Here is a 16,550-nt window from a genome sequence, read left to right as displayed (position 1 = left end):
CTTTTTGAGTAAAACTATCCGTTTCCTTGTTATTTTCTTTGTACGCATTGGGAGTTGTGAAAGGCAGTTTTTGGACGAGTTATGGAAATATAAAACAGCATGATCTTGTGTTGCCCATGGCAGCTAGGCAACCGAGGGGCTAATTAGGTATCCATTACAGTAGGGATGTAAACTGCAGCAGTGGAAGTCTCAGCAAAGGAATCTGAGAGGAACATCTCTCACAGCATGTGTTCTGAGCACATAATTTTATATACATATATATATATATATACATATATATATATAATGCTATGACAAGCCTAACAGAAGTATATATTACCCTAGCTGGCCTTGATTCTGTTCCCATAGAAGTAATTGGCAAAGGTCTTATGGACTCCAGTGTACTGAGACTACAATTATCTGCAGCATGAAGAAGGACTCATGGGTCTGTCATAGGCAAAAAATGCGCATGTTAGGTTTGTCCCTGCCTTTATCTTGTGTGAAGAAGTGAGCTAATCTCATAGGCTTTGTCAACACTCTGAAATGGGTGGTAATATTTGAATTCTTTGTGCTCTACATTTTAGTGTTGGACAAAATAGCTCTCCTATGAAATATACTTACTCTCTTCCTTACCTTTCTATAAGTAGCCTATTGTGCATCCCCAGTGCTGGCAGCTATCTGCTGTTTCGATGTAATACGTTTGGACTCCCGTAGCTTTAAAGATTTTTCAATCTAACAAAATCATAACAAATCAATTTTTTTAATCTAAAAATTTAAAACTGCAAACTGTTTGCTAAGAAATATTTTCAAGCTAAGATGAGTGCTGGACTGTGTAATAGACTCTACGTGATTGGCCTAATTTTGCATTCTTAACAATTTTGTGTCTTCATTGATGTTTCATGCAGTGTTCAAGCTATGAAAAATTATGCATCCTTCTCTCCAGTTTAGAGAAAAGTAAGTTATGGCTGCTAACGATTTCAACCTATCTATTTATTAGGAATAAATGAGCACGGACAGTTGGTGGTGTTTCATCTTGTGCTGGTCTGGTAATATTTGTAAATAGGTTAATAACTTTTCTAGTGCTTTCCCTCTCTGCCACTTGAGACTTGTTGCTGTCAAACCCACGAAAGTCAAGTCAGGATGATGAGCCAGAAAATGCCATGAAAGGTACTGAAGCAACACAAGAGCCTGTCAGATCAAGTGGCTCCTCCTTTCAATCTCATGAAGTTCCAGGCCTGAAAAATAAGAGCAGTGTGATTTCTGAGAGTTAATTGGAAACGTCCTTTTTTCTGCTGACTGTTGGCCTGGAGGACCTGCCAGGCTGGAAAGGAAGATGTCTAGTTCATCTTCCTGCTGTGGCCTGTATCAACAATAACTGCGTTATCTCTGGCAGATCTTTATGTAGCCTTTTCTTAAAATACTCTAGTGAGGATAAGTCTGCAAGCTTTCAGGCTGTTTATTTCAGTGTACCACTATTTATGTTGCTAAGAAGTTTGTAGCATAAGACAAATCTTCTTTTGACATGATCTTAGTTTATTTGGTTACTGTAGACATGAGCAAAATGTTCTTTTTGTTGGTGGCAGCAACTTTTTGTGCATGTCATCATTATGTCTCCCAAATCTTCTCATCTTAAAAAGCAACTATTTTTAGTTATTCTCAAAATTCAGTTTGAGTCTTTTAGGTCTCTGGCTCCATTAGCTGTTCTCATCCAGATTTGCCTTATTTGGCCCATTGTGTTTTTTGAAGTGTGTTGTCCCAAACTGGTCAGTGGATTCCCATTTCACCCCTAAACAGGACATAATTCATCTGGTTATTTAGCATATTAATCTTTCTAGTCATATAAGACTGGTAAGCTATGTTGCTGTTCAAAATCCCAGAGCAATATTCAACTTTTGTGTACAAACCAACATAAGAATATATCCTGAAAAGTTCTCAATAATACCTGGTACGACCTATCTTAAGACCATCTTTCTTTACCTTGCTTACAAGAGGGTTGTAAAAGACTGAATGTCATTCAGTTTTTTGACAAATTTTAGCATGGATGTAAGGATTTTCAGTATCAAAATTACACTAGTTTTAATGTGAGAAATTTTTGTTTCCCAGCAACAATAGTAACAGTTAAGGTTTATTAGGGGAAAAATTTCATTTTTTTGTTGGGATGGTGATAGAAGTGAAATGGTACCTGGGTATGTGCCAGTCCCCTTAATGCTCTTTTGCATTCATTGAATTAAACGCCTTAAAAGATGGTACTTACCATAAGCAACTACATAGAAAAGTTATTTAGATCATAGATGGATGATTGTTAATATAGAATAACATAGATTTATACAGATAGATAAGAAAATAAAAGTAAACAATATTCTGCTAGTAATAAGTTGTGATCAGTACACTATTGAAGTCTGGGGTTGGGAAAATAATGAAAAAGTAATAATGTTTTAAAAAAGATCTGGGATGAATCTGCCTTTTTACATAAGGGAGGAAGAATAGGGATACTTCTGAAATTAAAATTTCAAATAAAAAGTGAAGGACTCATTATTAGAAATAGTTTCATGTCTTTTAGTTGAAATGTTTTACTGTATGCTTGATTCACAGCAGATTATCTCTAAATATAACAATTTTAAGGATAAAATATAAAGCTTCGAATCACAATAAGCTTTGACTATGCTCCTCACAAGCAATATAGATTGTAGGGAAGTCAATCAGAATCTGCAGGAAACCTTTGAGCATGACACTTTGTACTTGGATCAAAGTGAGGAATACCTGTGAGTTTATGGGTAAATTCAGATCAAAGGCTCAAGGTGAAGAATTAAAATAAAGTTAGCCAACATGGACAAAGCAGTTTTTTTGAGAAAGCTTTTTGCTATTGTTAGTAGCTATGATGACATTTTACAAAGGTTGACGCATTGTCAAACTACATATACATATCGCTTTGAAGCTGTTTTTGAAATATTGTGGCTAAAAATGAGCAAAACTCCCATAGACCAGCAAAAAGCCAAAATAATCTTGTTTGGACACAATATTTGCTGAAGTTCAGCTTCAATTAACTGCCTGAATCTCCTGGAGTTTCAGGTGCTCTATTCTATTTGAAATAAGGCAAGCACCATACCTGGTAGAGTGGCATTTCAGCCTGATGTGGGACTTCTTACAGCATGCCTCAGATCATCTTGTTTGATCAATTTATTATTTTTTCTATAATTTTTAATAATGCCAGCACTTGTGTTTTCCATCTCCTCAGAATTTCGCATCTTGTGTTTTGTGGGATATAGGACATAGCAACTCCTTCTTCCACTATAGCATGTAGAATAAATGAATTGAGAATTGGGAAGCAATTCTCTTTTCCCTTGACTCAGCAGAAGAAATATTTTATTTTATGTGGCTGCTATCACTTCCCAGTGGCCCATAACTCAGCCTGGAGTTAAAAATCTGCAAATCCGCAATCTGTGCTGAAAGTAGCCTTGTTATTGAGTGGGTTGACTAAGGTAATAAACAAAGTATAAAGTGGGAGAAAAAGAGCAGATAATCATAAAAATGGATGGCACATACCAAAGAAAGAGCAAGTATTTTCATGAATATTGTTCAGTTGCTTTTAAATGCTTGGTTGTTAGCAGAAGCTAGAGAGCTTCCCTTTATCACTCTCTCAAGGTTTATATGGCTTACTGTAAAGATTTAAACTTGAAAAATATTATATTGATTATATATATAAGAAAAACCATGACCTGAGACCTTGCAGGCAGGAGTGCAAGCATGAACATAACCCTATAGAAAAGCTGTAATTAGGACTGCATGCAGCCTGCCAGGCAGCTGTCAGTCAGTTGCTTCTCTTTTCACTTCAGCTGTCAGTGGGTTGAAAGGAAAGAGAAATGACAGAACTCTTTAGTGCAGGAAAAATCAAGTCTGTCTCTCTCACTTGCTAGCCTCCACAGGGATAGAAAAGGATTTTTTTCCTTACATGGACAAGAACATACACAAGATGTCATATCATCTCTAATGAAAACTTAAGGAACTGAAATTATAGGATTAATTTTATTACATTAGCAAACACGAATGAAGGTCTAGCAGTTGGAAATGAAATGCTGCTGACAACATCATAATAAACTATTTTTATCTTCATTCTGCCTAGAAGTCCCATGCAATTAGTGCCCAATAAGCTCTTATTTAATAAGACATGATAGGCATTTTAGAAATGAAAGCTATTTCTTTGAGAACAGGATATGCATTGTGAATGACCTGCAGAGAATGATGTTAAAATACAGAAATAACTGTGAAAATCAACAAGTGAGGGAAAAATTCTACAAATATGAAATGTAGCTTCATACTTATTTTCTCTTGAATGACTTTTCAAAAAGCCTTTTAGACATGTCAGAATGGAAGCATTTCTGGAAAGATACTTAATGCAGACAACAATGACTGGAAAGGTGTCTTGGCTGAGGATGTGAAATGAGAGAATAAGTGAGTGTGTGTTTGTGTGAATAAGAGAAAGACAAAGAGAAATTTTCCATGTCACAGTAGCCCCCTGGTTGGCAGGGAATCTGAATGTCACAATAGCCCCCTGGTTGGCAGGGAATCTGAATGTAGCATTGCCAGTGGGGTGCTCTCCAGAGCATAAAGGTGTGGAAAGTTTTTACTGATTGCCTTGCTCTCTCTAACTTGGATTTTAGCCACTGGGTTTTCTGATGAACCATGATGCAATACAGAAAAGGTTTCATGGAACATTTCTTAATCAGTTATATCAATTACTCTTTTCTGCATAGGTCTATGGTTTATGAAAGATTTCCTTATCATTATGAAAAGTACATACTGAATTAAAAGCTTTATTTTGCAAATGGAATGTTATCTTGCAAATTTGGCCACAAAGGATATCCTTTTCTGGTATTTTTTTCCTCTTTATTTAGAAAAAGGATAAAAAGTTTTTAAGAAGAAAAAATAGTTTCCTAAATATTTTTGTTTTGTTTAGTCTTGAAAATTATTGAGCAGAACAACTGTGTTTATTCAAAGTGTCCCAGGCATGGCACATAAGCAGTGGCTTCTGATAGATAGCAGTCTCTGAAAAGGTCTATGGGGTACAGGTACCCAGGGGCTGGAGAGGGACTGTAGGGCCTCTGTGACACAGAGCCTCTGTGGGGCTGCCCCGTGCTAGACACAGCCAGTTCCAGCCAGATCTAGCAGACCCACCACAAGGTCCCCCACAGACACAATGGCTCCGAGCTGAAGCAAGGGAAAAGGGTGAAGAGGAAAGAGCAGCAGAAAGGAGCTGCTATGGACCAAAGGCAACTCCCATTCCCCATCCTCCTTGTGCCTTTTGGGGTGGGGAGACAGAGGAGCTGGGGATGAAGGAGTGAAGTTGAGCCTGGGAAGAAGGTTGTGGAGGAAGGTGTTTTATTTTTTGTTTCTCACCATCAAACTCTGTTTTTAATTGGCAATGCATTAAATTAATTTCCTCCAACTCAAGTCTGTTGAAACACGCAAATTTCTTCACCCTGGGAAAGAGCATTCTGTGTATGACATAAGGTAGCAACTAGAGTGCTGCTGATGTAAAGTTTCAGAGGTCTGTCAGTCTTGGTTCACAGGTTTTAAGTCTGTCAAATTCTTTTACGTCAACTAATATTATCCACATGGCTACAAACTCATAAAGCAGGATTCTGATAAATCAGGGATTCCCTTTGTATTTTACATCAATATACTTCTAATACAATTCTTTTTTTTTTTTTTTTAAATAAGGAAAATAAACTGAGACTTTATGAGGTGTCTGTTTTTCCATCCGTATAGTAGCTTAGCAGTTCTATACCTTTAGGTTGACAATAACATACATCATTAAACTTTCATTGTCCTTGTGAGTGTGTGATCCAAGCATTATTTCACAGCAGAAGAATAAAAATAAGTTTCTAAAACCTCATTGCAAAACAACTTTTTGATAGCTCATATATCCCAGTTGAGGATGTTGAAAATGCCACTGCAAAATTAACTCCCTCATTTGAGAGACACAGCTACATAGCTCAAACTTTAAAGTCACAAGAGGAATCAAATACATTAGATTACAGCTTGCCTACTTTCTCATAAAAATAGGGTAGTAGATATGAGCTGTAGGAGGAGCTCAGAATTATATGACAAGGTACAGAATGAGTCTGCTTGTTTGAGCAAGAAGCTGCACTCTGGAGAAGTGGAAGTACTTGACTATTTTGTGTATGCCTATTTCACTCTTACAGAACTGGAGAAGGCAGGAAGAAAGTCAGACTCTTGATTGGGAAGCATAGCCACATCTAATTCAAAACCAGAGAAATTCTAATACTGTAAAAAAACCATTACTTGTGGATTCCCCATTTTATGTGTTCCTGTGTGCATATGAGCCCACTCCATGGGTGACTGAAATCTTACAAAAAGCAGGAGTGAAGGAGATTATTTTGAAATTTATCATTGCTATACTATTTTAAGAGAGGTCCCTGGTTTCAAGATGTATCTTGAACCCCAGAACTGACATATTGAAGCCTGGCTGACATGAATTTTTAGGAGTAGTCAAGGAGTTTGCTTCCAAAGTGCAAATTTGAAGAAAGAACTTCAATCCTTGCTCAGCTGTGGAACATGCTAATTGAGTCCTTGTAGTGACTGTAATGCTTTATGAGCCTCATCTCCCAGCAGTAACACTGAGGAATGGAGCAGGAGATGTGGAAATAATTATGGCACATTGGAATTACTGGCAGGTCCCTCTAAATCTGTTATCTTAAGTTTGGGTTGTTAGCACTTCTGTAAGCAATGCCTTACTACCACTTGGAACTAAATCTTTTCAAGTATATTCCACAAATGCTTGCTGTAATGTATGTGATCAGAAGGGTCTTTTACTGCATGAGTCATAATGGAGAGAAAGGAATTTTTAAAAAAAGCATTCTTGGGTTTTTATGGGAAGACAAACGTAAGAAATTACATGAAGTGGTGGTTTCCAGAACCCATGTAATAGAGAATCTAAGCTATTCATAATACTAGTCAGTATTTCTAGTAAAGATCTGAGTGGCAGGGGAGCGTACTTGAGTGGGATTAATCGCTTGCAAACACAATAATTGGTTGCAAGTATTGCAAAATGAGTTTTCAGAATGATCTCGACAACTTGGGGAAATGGTCTGAGATAAATGAAATGTAACCTGACATTGGTCAATATGTACACTTAGCTAAACATTTTGCAGAATCAAGGTAAGGATTAGCTGACAACAGTTCTGTGGAGGAACATCTTGACATTACAATGAATGGTTCAATATCAAACCTGTGAAAAAAGAGAAACACCAAACTAAGTTCATAAATATGTGAAAGTCATGAGAAACATTGCTCTGTTTTCCTGGGCACTGGGGAGTCTCTGCTGTATGCTATGAAAGTCTTAGGCAATTATGTTAAAGGGTGGACTAACTGGACAGCATCCTGAGAAGCACAGCAAATGACTGAGGATGTAATAGACCCCTGAGAGAACAGGATAACTTAGCATAAGTGTGGAGGGCACCAGCACTGCAGCCAGGCAGGTGAGCACCAGGAATTGCTGTTCAACAGTGTTCAAGAAAAGGTGAAGCCACAAGAGGAGAAGACACATGCGGAGATATGTGGGGATAAAGCAGAGGAGGAGAACTGGAGGAGACACACGGAATAGGACACTGTTGGGAGTATGGCTGTTGATGCACTCTTGAAGCAGGTGCTCAGTGCCGGAGAAGGTACCTCTGATAGACTGCTGCCCCGCCCAGGGCAAAGACACTTCTAAGAGATTATTGGTCCATGGGCCACCCACACCAAAGTGGGGAAATCCTGGAGGGGTGTCCCTTAGAGGGTCCCTTAGAGGACCCATAGCAGAGCACCCTTTAGAGGATGCAGCCCATGGACAACTCATGCTGAGGGAGAGACATCTCTGTGGAGCTGTAGCCCCTGGAGGACCCTGCTGGAAAACAGGAGCATTAAGAAACATGGAGTAGTGGGGGAAAATGAGTAAGGGTCAAGGGACAGCAGAAAGAAATAATTACACAGACACCTCACCAATGAGACTGGCAGTGTAACTGAATGCAACATGTAGTGATGACAGGGGAAGTTAAGCCTAGAAAGGGAGTAGAAGAGCTGGACTGAAACCAAGTCTGGGAAAGGGAACAGGTATTTCCCCAAGGGAAGGCTTTAATTGTTTGTCTTTTCTTTCCCTCAATACCCAAATGAGCAATTAAGTTTGTATTAATTAGCAATGAAATTTGAGTGAAATTGCCTGAGTTAAAACTATTTTGCCAGTGACAATACAACAAGGAAAGAGCTCAAATTAGACATTGTGACAAACTTTTTAATGGCAAGGGTGTTTAAATAATATAATAGCTGTCCTAGATGCTCTTGTTTCAGGTTTGGTTCTTATCTTGATGCAAATGATAAGGAGGGATCATGAAATTCATAGGATTGATTTTATGATCTCATTAGCCATGCTTAGGGATCAGTTGCCTTGCAACTCTCATTCACTTAATTAATAATTATTAGAAGCATCTAACTTTAAGTCTCCTGCCCCTTTTTAAATTCCCTTAAAAGTTTTGCCCCTAGGTTCATTTTGGTTCCTGGTCTTAATTACCTTAATTATACACAGATACCTTTTATTCACCGTCAGCAGACCCGCAGCAGTTCCATTCTCCTTTCTCCTGTGCCCTTCTGGTTTGTCTTCCCTCAGCTGCAACCACAGAGTTCAGTGTTTGCTCACCTTTATTGAAAATTATCTATATAACTCCAAAGTGAGCCTTAACTAATGAAATACTGGGTGACTTGGTAATACCAATGATTTGATTGCTAGCCTGAGAATTAGGTTTGGGACTACACTAAATGACTGGGTACACACTTGAAAATATTGTGTATCCCTAGCAGATGGTAATTAATGTCATCCAATTAGAATTCAGAATTCTGCGCACTTGGGAACTAATGGAGAAAATCATTATGCTAGAGGTGTGTATAAATTCATCTGCATTTACAAATGCTAAACTCACATTAAAGACGATGACTTTTTAAATATCACACAAATACTGTCTTTTGGCAGAGCAAACTGAATATTTTAAAGATTTCCTGTAGGCATATTTCATACTAAATTTTCATTTTTAGGAAGGATCACATGGCTGTAATTCTTCTTTGTGTCTCTGGTTTCCCAGTGGTAACACACAAAATATTTTACATTCAGTTTCTGTCTTGCAGATTCAAACTTTTAAATTCAAATAGCAAAATATTAATTTTTTAAATGGAAATATGATGACTGCCAGGCACTGCAGCAACCAGAATCCATACTGAATATATGCAGAACTATAGGTTAAGCTTTCTGTACAGAACTGAAATCTTATGAGTGGTTCTGCAAGAAAGGAGAAAACAATATTGGGTCCTCCTTATACTTGTTTTTTCCCTACTTGATATTGTTCACAGTTTTTGGGAACCAATCACTTTTTGTTTGTGAAGAGGGGGTGAGATTATTACTTTATAACCACCGAGCCCCAGAATATGTTCAGTGCTGCAATCTCAAATAGGAACTGTCTGCAGACAAAAAGTCTCTGCTGCATGAAACCTCCACTAGCAGCTAGATTTAGACTGGGGATGACAGAGTGTACTCGATTCTGACCACAGGTGCTTGTGCTACCACATCCAGTTCTGAAATGCAGCCACATAATCCATTCTGTGGCATTTAAATCTTCTACCTGTACTTTTGGCCATAGGTTGTTGCTGATTTATGTCACCTGCCACATAGCATCACTCTGTAACAATGCAGAGCATCTAGGCAGAGAACCGAGAGCTAAGAGCTGAGAGCTGAGAGCAAAGCAGGGCAGACCCAAGATTATGCGGGAAACTCTTCTGGATCTCAAAGCTATACCAGCCCCAGACCAAAGAATATTAGTTATATGTTTCCCAATGTCACAGATAAATTTTTACTCTAACAATAAGTTGCTGTTGTAAATATAAGCAGTTATAAGGAAAACCCCAATCTATGTATCTTCTCTAGTCCTATTTAGCCTATGTGTGTCTGCCTAAAAACACTCCAACACTTTTTGCTTTGCTATGGGTGGATGAACAGACTGTGGGTAATGGGGTTGTAGCCTGAACTTCACAATAACTGGCTCTGATGCTGAATATAAAACACACTGAGATGGAAAGAAGTATCTTTTAATACATTATAAATATCTCATGCTTTATATAACACTTATAATTGGAAATGCTCAATTTATATTGTGTAACTCAAATTGCATTTGTGTGAGATTATTTGAAGTTCTATATCCTGGTAACTAGGGTTTTATCTCATCATATTAATGATACTATATTCTCTCAATACTAAGATAAACAGGTGCAAAGAAGCAATTTTAAAATATATATTTTTATAATGTTGTCTGTCTTTTCCATTGTGAGTTACATACCATTAATGCTAAAGAAGCAACCACACCTCAGTCAAAAATAAACCCAACTTTCATTCCATTCACTCATAACTGTGTTGTTTATTTTGTATTCACATTTTGAGGTTTGTGAATATGGAATAATACATCCTAACTGAACGAAGACCTCTGAACATAGTAACTGTAAACTTTCATTACATTTTTGAGAAGGCAAAAGCGTCTGTTGCAGTTGTATATACACAAAAAAAATAATCAGCCAAATCTCAGTATGTCTAGAGTTCTGTTTTTTTCTGTTATTGGAATACACCTAATAAGCCTAAGAACAAGTCAAAAGGGAAGGTTTTCATAGCAAGTCATAATAAAAACCCTCCAAACCAATCCACCTTTCTGTGTTTGCACCATTTGCCTTCGTACTACAGTAGAGTTTGTTTAGCTTCATTTTAGGTAGGTTTTCCCACTATGATTTCATAAAAATATGTGGCAGAGAAATCAGGAGATGTTACTGTTTGACAGCAACAAATCTCAAATTCTGTTATTCTTTTATTAGCACATCTTTCTCTTAAGGGAAAAAAAAATATATAGAATCTGGGACATGTTAGAATAAAGGTCAAATAATCTAAAATTATTACTTATCATTCTCCAATTACATAATAAAAATATTACTCATCAATGTAAGATGTCAGAAGTAGGACATTTCTGTGAAAATCACAACTTTACATTTTCCTAGTTCTGTGTCTTTGAATAACCAGCTTAACTTCACTGAGCATTGAATAGACACTCCTTTACACCATTACAGGTTATTTTCATCACAGTAAGTGTTTAAATAATTTTTGATTTTATTAGAGGTGGAGGCTGTAAAAGTAGAGAATTCAGAATGAGTGAAATTTAACCCATTTGATTGCTTTTATTCCACTTCACTGTATCTTAACTACACCCCCATTTAGTACTTATATATGTGCTTCATATAATACACTCTTGTTCTGTTGACAGAAATTGGATCCACTCTAGCGCTTGGATCAACTCCGGTGCTTGAAAGTGGTCTGTACACGAAGTTTATGTAGAACTGTCAGAGTTATTTATGACCTTCAAGCTGTCTAATGTCTTGATCAGAACCAGCATTTACTTCTTTAAATCTATGACAGCTAGTGGGAAATTACTGACTTTCGTAGTGTGTGGGGGTGTGTGAAAGTAAGCTGCTTCATTTCCAGTGTAAAGCTAAAACTGGGAAGATTTTTGGAGAACTTCTCTCCTATCAGATACAATATAACTCAGTCCCTAAAGACCCTTAAAATTAATCAGGTATTGAGGAGTGAGATGTGAAAACTCTATTTTTTGCCACTTGATCACTTTCCAGTTTGTGAAATTTCCAGTATGTGAAATTAAACAAAATATTTTTAAGAACGAAGGTCAGATTTTCAGCTGGTATAAATCACAAGAACTCCATTGAATCAGTGAAAAAATAATAGCTTTTCATGATAAAATGTCAAGTTCTTGAAGTTTCTAGGTGTCTATTTTGTACATCTGCACTATAGACTGCATTATTTAACCTGTTTATCTGTGCTAGGTGGTTTCTCTAGTTTCTTGATATCTATAAGATAAAGGGTCAAACTGTATAATCCTGGATCGAGAAAATTATTCTGTGATTTTAATGAGTTATTTTATTTATACTTTGACAGCTCTGAGTTCATCATCAATATGAAAACACACTTAGGTTGCTATGCTTCTGTAGAGCACTTACTTGCAGATCTTCTGATCTTTCTGGTCTTCCGCCTGCTTGAACTGAAGTGTTAGAGCTCTTGCTCATGTTTTGTTTTGGTAACCATCTTTACTCAGCTTTTAACTCTAAACCCCTTAAAAATATTAGCTCTCTGATTCATGTACCCTTTGGTTAACATTAGTATGGTAGTCATATTTTAACACTTTGTACTCTCATCAGCTCTACATTCCCCTTTTTTTTCTTTTTCTGTGAGAGAGGAGCTTAGTAATAATTACTAATTAATCTAAATTACGTTAGAGTAGTATAAATTCCAAATATTTATTTGGTGGTGCTCAAACTAATGATTCAAAACCTGTGAATTTCATGATGGTTTAGGTTTACACAGAATATCTGAAAGTTCTGTGTTGCAGACACAGGCATTTAGGCAATGTCACTCACTGATGTTATGAGAACTTTTTGGCTAAATCTTGATAGTAAAGCAAATCTGGTTTGTATGGGGCTTTGTGTTTTTTTTTTTTTTTTGACATCTCAGCATAATGGAATTTTTCTGGGTTTTCTGTGTCCTTTTGCATGTACTAGATATTGGAGCATTTAAAAACATTTAAAAAATGGCAGAGATAATAGTGAAGAGCTTTAAAGGAGAAATAAGTTAATCTACCTATATCCTTGGAATGCAATGAAGTTTTAATGAATTTTGCTATTCTTAATAAAAAAAATTAAAAGGGGAAAAGAAAAGGAAAAACAACAAACCCCCAACTCAAAGTCACACACATACACACACATATATATATAAAGACTAGATATTAAAAAAAAAACCAAACAAACCTACCTTTTTAAAAAACATTTCGGATGTAATTACTCCGTTAATTTCCATCCAAAGGCTGGAAATAAACATTAAAATCCATTAAAATTAAAATAGTTTCCTTTTTAATTTTCCTAATTACAGCACCAGAACTTTAAGAAAATATCCATCTGAAGAAAAACTCTTAGCAAAATTGTCAGAAATTGCAACATGGACTCCCACATCCAGCTCTTTTAAGAGTTTTAAAAGTAGCACTGTAGCGGGTGGATATAGAGAGAGGAAAAGTATTGCAATATGTTCTGTGCCAGCTCCCCTTGTGGGCTGCTGATCTCAGCAGAAAGGTCCAGTGACTTGCTTATCTTCAGGCCCAGATAGCTGAAGAGAGAAAAGCTTGTGGCTCCTAGGCTGCAGTTGTATGACAACAGATAGGTAACACAAGACCATTCACAACCAAAGACTAAGATGAAGATAGCAGAACAGTAATTAAAAAAATACAGGCAAAGTCCATTCTCATAATTAGGAATTGGTGATTGGTCCTTAACATTTATTAAAAATCTTATTAATTTACAATGCACTGTTTTTCAAACATAGCTCTCTCTTAATAAGGTCTTGTATTCAGATTCTCAGTGTGAAAAATGGTATACATGCTCCTAACTATAAATATGTCTGAAAATATCTAAATGAATGTTAAAGCATTTCCAAAAAGATTTTTTTTTTTTTTTTAATTTATAGTTTGCATTTAGTTGTTCTTTGTAAAAATTTAACATTGATGAGAACTCCGCAGAGGATATGCATTATGATACCTCTCTCTTCCAGCATTCTAAATTAGGTGGAAGTAATCAGTCCATATGAATATATATATGTGAAGAATAAAGTTAGCGGAAAGGCAATTTTTCTCTGGCATACCCTGCTGAAGAGATTTCAACTGCAGATCTTAGATCACTGCATTGGACTGCAGAAGAAACCAAAGAAACCAATTTTTTTTTTTTTTAAATGAAACCCACCTCAATTTTATCCTAATTTAAAGATTACAGTGAAAAGAAATTGTGATGCTCTATCTAGCTATTAAAGCTTGCTAGCAAAAGTGTAGAAAAAAATAACATCTGGAGCACAAGCTATTAAGGAATTCAAAAGACTTTCATCAGCTTTTCTTCTGACAGAGTTTAATAAAAGCAGTTGCTTTTGCTGAGATAATTTTGGATTTCAGTACACACTCCTTATAAACGCAGTATAATGCAGAAGAATATCTCACATTTACAGTCAGACTTTCAAGATTTATAGTCAGAAAGGACAGGTTTAGCAATAAACAATGTCAGTCTCCTCATTTTTAATGGCCGCATGATACATCAAGGTTTTTTAGTGTCTTCTGTTTGGTAGTAGCATAGGAGTCTGACTGAAGCTAAGAAACAAACACTGATGATACAGTTTTTTGGGCATACCTGAAATATTTCTGTATGAAATATAAAAAAGTTACTCCTAGACAAGTAATAAATTTAATATACCCAAATGAATGATCTAGTTGATAGGGTAAATAGTAATTTGCTTGTGAGACAGAAAATAAAAATAGTTTCTCATTCTTTTCCCTTGCCTCTTCTTTGGTATGTTTTAGAGAATTACTTTTGTATTAACAAACAAGTTCCATACTCCTCTTTCATCAATGGGGAATGTAGTACAGAGAGAAACAGAGTGAGATCTAAACCACTGCTTGTTTTCTGCAACACCAAATGTATCATTACTGAAATTTTATATATATGAGTCACTAAAAGTAAGAAACCCTTGTATAGGTGTATAGGGGGAATATTTGTCTAAACTCTTGACTGCATCTAATTCTGTCTGAAATATGAGAGGAAGTGCTTGAGGGAGTCATAGATGTGGAGAAATGAGTAGATTATTTTGAATAGTAAGTTAGTGGACAGATCAACTGTGACAAGGTATATGAGTACAAAGGTAACTAGTAAAATCTTGTGTTACCATGGATTTACAGGGTACTGCTAAGGAGTGCTCTAAAACTGTAAAATGTAGTTTAGTTGATCATAGCAAACACATTTATGAATCTGAACATTTATTATCAAATTGTATATAGACATTCTTAGATAACTTCGAACTTCTCAAAGCAGCAATTTCTCTATATTTTTGTACTCATCTATTAGGCTAAGAAAATACAAAAAGCTCTGTACTAATCTGACCTTTCCTCACAAATATTTGACTGGTAAGAAGAGGAAGGCTCCAATTTGTAAATACACGCAGCAAGAAATGTGCTAGAATGCATGGCATCGTCTTTTGCTATTTTGCCTGTAAATCCACTCTGGCCATAAGGTCAAATATACTCCATTCAGTAATCAAGTTGTCTAGGAAATGAAATCCCCTACCCCTGCCCTGCTCTTGGGAGGGCTGCAGTGACCTTACTGTGGATTTGAATAGTAGCTCTACTGCTCTTCGGTTGTTTTGCGTGGGCAGCTGGGGACAGATTTGAGGCAAAATAACCAGACATGTCCTTTAGCCTCTTTTGTCTGTTCCAACCAGTTGTCTTTGCTGATCTGTGTGGAGGATGACCAGTGCAGGACTCAGCTGGACTGGCACATTGTAATGGATGGGAACCTAGCTGAGAGCTAATTCCCTCTCATGACTGAGAGGTATAACAAAGGATGTTGTTTGCCACAGTGTATTTGGCAGAGTATATATGTTTATGTTCATAGTGACTGTTTGTTGGAAAGAGGCAGGAAAACATAGGTGTGTAGATGTTCTGTGACCTTCCTGGTACTTGGCTGCACTGGGGCACTTGGCCAATGCTCTCAGAGTGGACAAGAGTGAGAACATGAGAAATTGCATGGTCCTACGAGTAAACAATCAGAGACCTGGCATAAAGCTGGTTGTTTTGATAAGGGTATAAAAGTGGGACCCTCTTGTGGCCATGGGAGAAACCTCACCTATGGGTGGACGTACTGCGTGGGAATTTTCCCAGCTACCTAAGGCTCCTGGCATTGACGACAATGGGGCTTCCCAGCTTGAAGTGTGGGCCTGGATGATGATTCAATGGTAACTGGTGATGTATTTCTTCTTAATCTCTGTTCCCTATATACGGTAATGTCGTGGTTTAAACCCAGCCATGCAGCTAGTTCTCTCAATCCTCCCCCCCTTCTTTCCCTCCCTCTACTCCTGGAGGGACGGAGAGGAGAATCGAAAAGAATCCAACTCCCACAGGTTGAGATAAGAACAGTTTAGTAACTAAGGTATAACACAAATCACTACTGCTACCACCAATAATAATAATGATAAAGTAAATAACAAGAGGAAAGAATATAACACCTCAACACCAGACGACCAATAACTCGCCCAGCCCCCACTGACCGAGCACTGACCGATACCTCGTCCAACCCTGCAGTCCCACTAGCCCTTCTGGGTAACTCCCAGTTACATCCTGGGCATGACGTGCTGTGGTATGAAATACCTCTTTGGCTAGTTTGGGTCAGGTGTCCTGTCTCTGCTTCCTCCCAGCTTTCCCTCCTCCTTGGCAGAGCATGAGACTCAGAAAGTCCTTGGTCAGACCAAACATTTGAGCAGCAACTAAAAACATCGGCGTTCTCAGCACTGTTCCCAGGCCAAAAATAAAAAACACAGTGCTGCACCAGCTACTAAGAAGGAGAAAAATAACTGCTGCTGCTGAACCCAGGACAGGTACTGATTTAGTGCATTGGTAACT

The sequence above is a fragment of the Lathamus discolor genome, chromosome 4, assembly GCF_037157495.1.
Source record: "Lathamus discolor isolate bLatDis1 chromosome 4, bLatDis1.hap1, whole genome shotgun sequence".
Classification (NCBI taxonomy): Eukaryota; Metazoa; Chordata; class Aves; order Psittaciformes; family Psittacidae; genus Lathamus; species Lathamus discolor.
This window is presented reverse-complemented; position numbering follows the sequence as displayed.